Genomic DNA, 6,000 nt, shown 5'->3' with positions numbered 1-6,000 from the left:
TGATTGGAACCTACGATTTGTGGGGGATATCAGTAATGAGAGTGTTAACTTTTTAGACCTGTGCATACGGATAGAAGATGGCCGTTACATGACTATTTTAAGGAAACGGATGTGAACTCCTACATTGACACCAAGAGCTGTCATTACGGCCCATGGCTCAAGAACATACCGAAAGGTCAGTTTAAGAGGATGGCCCGTAATTGTACAGTGACGAGCGACTATAAGACACAATGTGGGGTACTAAAAGATAGGTTTTTGGAGAGAGGTTATAATGAGGCTGTTTTGGATGAGTGTATACAGAGCGTGGAGTTAGAAAAAGGGGGGGGGAAAGGAACAAACTAAAGAGATTAACAAAAAGGTGGATAGGGACTACAGATTCTCCTTTGTAACCAAATTCTGCTCCATGTCCGATAACATTAAGAAAATGGTAAAAAAGAATTGGGGAATTCTAAAGAATGACCCGATATTAGGAAAAACGATACCAACGAATCCCTCCTTTATTTTTAAAAAAGCAGCAAGTATCAGAACGAAACTTGTGCACAGTGCCATCCCCCCAATAAATATTAAGACCCAAAAAAATGGAGGAAAATTCATCTGGTGCGGATTTTGCGCAGGTTGTAAGAACCGGAATTCGAAAGAACGGCAGAGATACACCAATTCTATAACATCAAAAAAGAATGGGGCTGATTTCCGTATAAGAGGAGATTGCTCGTGCGAAAAAGAGGGTATGGTATACGTGCTGGAGTGCCCTTGTGGGCTCCAGTACGTGGGCAGGACGGTCAGGAAACTGAAAGTCAGAATACAAGAACATCTACGTAATATAAAAAAGGCCTGATGACCCACAGTGTATCAGCACATGTCAAATTAAAGCATGATAAAAATCCGCGAGGATTAATATTTGTGGGAGTAGAAAGCGTTAAACATCATTGGCGAGGAGGGGATGCTTTGGCACAGATTAATAAGAAAGAGGTGGAGTGGATCTATCAATTAGGGACCCTACAACCAGGAGGGCTTAATATCGAATTTGATTTGAAACCTTGTATACTGTAACTTGTTCCAATTAGCGTAGTCTGGCTCTCCACCACCGCGCCTCCTAAGGACCTGTGGGTGACGTCGTGGGGGTGGAGCGATGATGCCCCAATAGACGCACGCCGGGGGAGGGAGGCGGGGTTGAGGATACCCGGATTACGCTATAGGAGGAATTAGGTGGAGATTGTATGGATATAAGACCTAGGAGTGGGCAGTTATATACTTATTTTATGCTTTAGTAGTCTGTCCGCACCCATGGTGGTATCTGTCCTTCTTTTGCTTGGCTTCTCAAGGACCTGTGGGTGACGTCATGGTGGCCGGACCGTTTAATTGGGCGGTGCTGCCACATGCTATGCACGACAGAGGAGGGAGGCGGGGTAAGGGATACCCGGATGACGCTATCAAGAATGGGTGGGGGATACCAGCATTATGCATTAGGAGTGGGTGGATACAAGGAACGGCAATGTAGATTTTGGGTATGTGATGATATAATTACAATGTGAATAAGGCTGAAACATAATATGTAATGGTGCGGCAACCAAAAGGATATATATGTGGTTTATTTTTGTAATAGAGGGAAGTGGTCCCCTATTTTTGATCTATATTTTTATCTGTGTTTTTTATGTATGATTTTTATTTATGACTTTTATAAAAGAGGAAGTGATTTTTTCCTTATTTTTACATCTAATGTGTTTGTGTATGCATAAAGGAATGTTAATGACAAAATGATAATGTGAGATGTACAACTGTGTTTTATAAACTGCTGCATGTTCCGGAACCACACCGGCTAACTGATTAAGATCAGCTGGGCTATTTAAGGGCCTGAGTGCAAGCATGCGCAGTAGATGCCCCTGAGGAAGCGAGGCAGCGAAACCCGGGTCGGGCAGGAAGCTGACGTTCTGACATTTGTATTATATGCTTTTTGTCTACCAACTCTTGTGAGTATAATAAAACCTTTTAAGAAAAAACTGCAAAGGGTGCTTCACTATTCTGCCTATCCCATTTGAACCCTTAGAGGAGGAGATCTTTTGAAGATTGGATCCTTTGGGTGTTGGGAAAAAGGGGCTCATCCTCTGCTATCCACGTTTATCGGGAGACTCGGTTCAGAGCAGCGTGGTTCCAAAACCCTTCATATTGTATTCATCAGTGTGCACGACCTACCACACTACTCCGGGACCAGCAGCAGCGCAAGTAATCTGTCCGTGTTGGGATACAGGACTGACTTTTCATTTTGCTATTTTACTGGAACAGGCCACTGTCACATATTTAGGCACAGGCACCCAGGCAGAGGAGAGAGGTCCCGTAACAGAGAATCTGGCTTCATGTCAGCAGAGAATCAGTCTTTATGTCATAGCAGAGAATCAGGCTTCACGTCACCCACCACTGGAACAGGCCACTGTCACATATTTAGGCCCAGGCACCCAGGCAGAGGAGAGAGGTCCCGTAACAGAGAATCTGGCTTCATGTCAGCAGAGAATCAGTCTTCATGTCATAGCAGAGAATCAGGCTTCACGTCACCCACCACTGGAACAGGCCACTGTCACATATTTAGGCCCAGGCACCCAGGCAGAGGAGAGAGGTCCCGTAACAGAGAATCTGGCTTCATGTCAGCAGAGAATCAGTCTTCATGTCATAGCAGAGATTCAGGCTTCACGTCACCCACCACTGGAACAGGCCACTGTCACATATTTAGGCCCAGGCACCCAGGCAGAGGAGAGAGGTCCCGTAACAGAGAATCTGGCTTCATGTCAGCACAGAATCAGTCTTCATGTTATATCAGAGAATCAGGCTTCACGTCACCCACCACTGGAACAGGCCACTGTCACATATTTAGGCCCCGGCACCCAGACAGAGGAGAGAGGTTCATTCAACTTTGGGTTGCCCCGCAATATAATGGTAAAATGAAAATAAAAATAGGATTGAATGAGGAAGTGCCCTGGAGTACAATAATATATTGTTAAGGGGAGGTAGTTAATGTCTAATCTGCACAAGGGATGGACAGGTCCTGTGGGATCCATGCCTGGTTCATTTTTATGAACGTCAGCTTGTCCACATTGGCTGTAGACAGGCGGCTGCGTTTGTCTGTAATGACGCCCCCTGCCGTGCTGAATACACGTTCAGACAAAACGCTGGCCGCCGGGCAGGCCAGCACCTCCAAGGCATAAAAGGCTAGCTCTGGACACGTGGACAATTTGGAGACCCAGAAGTTGAATGGGGCCGAACCATCAGTCAGTACGTGGAGGGGTGTGCACAGGTACTGTTCCACCATGTTATTGAAATGTTGCCTCCTGCTAACACGTTCCGTATCAGGTGGTGGTGCAGTTAGCTGTGACGTGGTGACAAAACTTTTCCACATCTCTGCCATGCTAACCCTGCCCTCAGAGGAGCTGGCCGTGACACAGCTGCGTTGGCGACCTCTTGCTCCTCCTCTGCCTTCGCCTTGGGCTTCCACTGGTTCCCCTGTGACATTTGGGAATGCTCTCAGTAGCGCGTCTACCAACGTGCGCTTGTACTCGCGCATCTTCCTATCACGCTCCAGTGTAGGAAGTAAGGTGGGCACATTGTCTTTGTACTGGGGATCCAGCAGGGTGGCAACCCAGTAGTCCGCACACGTTAAAATGTGGGCAACTCTGCTGTCGTTGCGCAGGCACTGCAGCATGTAGTCGCTCATGTGTGCCAGGCTGCCCAGAGGTAAGGACAAGCTGTCCTCTGTGGGAGGCGTATCGTCATCGTCCTGTGTTTCCCCCCAGCCACGCACCAGTGATGGGCCCGAGCTGCGTTGGGTGCCAGCCCGCTGTGAACCTGCTTCATCCTCATCCTCCTCCACCTCCACCTCCTCCTCATCCTCGTCCTCCTCGTCCTCCAGTAGTGGGCCCTGTCTGGCCACATTTGTACCTGGCCTCTGCTGTTGCAAAAAACCTCCCTCTGAGTCACTTCGAAGAGACTGGCCTGAAAGTGCTAAAAATGTCCCCTCTTCCTCCTCTTCCTCCTGGGCCACCTCCTCTTCCATCATCGCCCTAAGTGTTTTCTCAAGGAGACATAGAAGTGGTATTGTAACGCTGATAACGGCGTCATCGCCACTGGCCATGTTGGCCATGTACTCGAAACAGCGCAACAGGGCACACAGGTCTCGCATGGATGCCCACTATGGCCTGCTGCTGCTCGCACAGTCTGTCCAGCATGTGCAAGGTGGAGTTCCACCTGGTGGGCACGTCGCATATGAGGCGGTGAGCGGGAAGGCCGAAGTTACGCTGTAGCGCAGACAGGCGAGCAGCGGCAGGGTGTGAACGCCGGAAGCGCGAACAGACGGCCCGCACTTTATGCAGCAGCTCTGACATGTCAGGGTAGTTGTGAATGAACTTCTGCACCACCAAATTCAGCACATGCGCCAGGCAAGGGATGTGCGTTAAACCGGCTAATCCCAGAGCTGCAACGAGATTTCGCCCATTATCGCACACCACCAGGCCAGGCTTGAGGCTCACCGGCAGCAACCACTCGTCGGTCTGTTGTTCTATACCCCGCCACAACTCCTGTGCGGTGTGGGGCCTGTCCCCCAAACATATGAGTTTCAGAATGGCCTGCTGACGTTTACCCCGGGCTGTGCTGAAGTTGGTGGTGAAGGTGTGTGGCTGACTGGATGAGCAGGTGGAAGAAGAGGAGGAGGAAGCTGAGTAGGAGGAGGAGGAGACAGGAGGCAAAGAATGTTGCCCTGCGATCCTTGGCGGCGGAAGGACGTGCGCCAAACAGCTCTCCGCCTGGGGCCCAGCCGCCACTACATTTTCCCAGTGTGCAGTTAGGGAGATATAGCGTCCCTGGCCGTGCTTACTGGTCCACGTATCTGTGGTTAGGTGGACCTTGCCACAGATGGCGTTGCGCAGTGCACCCTTGATTTTATCGGATACTTGGTTGTGCTGGGAAGGCACGGCTCTCTTGGAGAAGTAGTGGCGGCTGGGAACAACATACTGTGGGACAGCAAGCGACATGAGCTGTTTGAAGCTGTGTGTGTCCACCAGCCTAAATTACAGCATTTCATAGGCCAGTAGTTTAGAAATGCTGGCATTCAGGGCCAGGGATCGAGGGTGGCTAGGTGGGAATTTACGCTTTCTCTCAAATGTTTGTGAGATGGAGAGCTGAACGCTGCCGTGTGACATGGTTGAGATGCTTGGTGACGCAGGTGGTGGTGTTGGTGGTACATCCCATGTTTGCTGGGCGGCAAGTGCCAACGTCCCTCCAGAGGCGGAGGAAGAGGCCGAGGCGGCGGCAGCAGCAGAAGAGACCGAGGCGGCAGCAGCAGAAGTGGTACCAGGGGGAGCCTGAGTGACTTCCTTGTTTTTAAGGTGTTAACTCCACTGCAGTTCATGCTTTGCATGCAGGTGCCTGGTCATGCAGGTTGTGCTAAGGTTCAGAACGTTAATGCCTCGCTTCAGGCTCTGATGGCACAGCGTGCAAACCACTCGGGTCTTGTCGTCAGCACATTGTTTGAAGAAGTGCCATGCCAGGGAACTCCTTGAAGCTGCCTTTGTGGTGCTCGGTCCCAGATGGCGGCGGTCAGTAGCAGGCGTAGTCTCTTGGCGGCGGGTGTTCTGATTTTGCCCACTGCTTCCTCTTTTGCTACGCTGTTGGCTCGGTCTCACCACTGCCTCTTCCTCTGAACTGTGAAAGTCAGTGGCACGACCTTCATTCCATGTGGGGTCTAGGACCTCATCGTCCCCTGCATCGTCTTCCACCCAGTCTTGATCCCTGACCTCCTGTTCAGTCTGCACACTGCAGAAAGACGCAGCAGTTGGCACCTGTGTTTCGTCATCATCAGAGACGTGCTGAGGTGGTATTCCCATGTCCTCATCATCAGGAAACATAAGTGGTTGTGCGTTAGTGCATTCTATCTCTTCCACCCCTGGGGAAGGGCTAGGTGGATGCCCTTGGGAAACCCTGGCAGCAGAGTCTTCAAACAGCATAAGAGACTGCTGCATA

This window comes from Bufo bufo, chromosome 6 (genome assembly GCF_905171765.1).
Source record: "Bufo bufo chromosome 6, aBufBuf1.1, whole genome shotgun sequence".
Taxonomy (NCBI): Eukaryota; Metazoa; Chordata; class Amphibia; order Anura; family Bufonidae; genus Bufo; species Bufo bufo.
Note: the sequence above shows the minus strand (reverse complement) of the source record.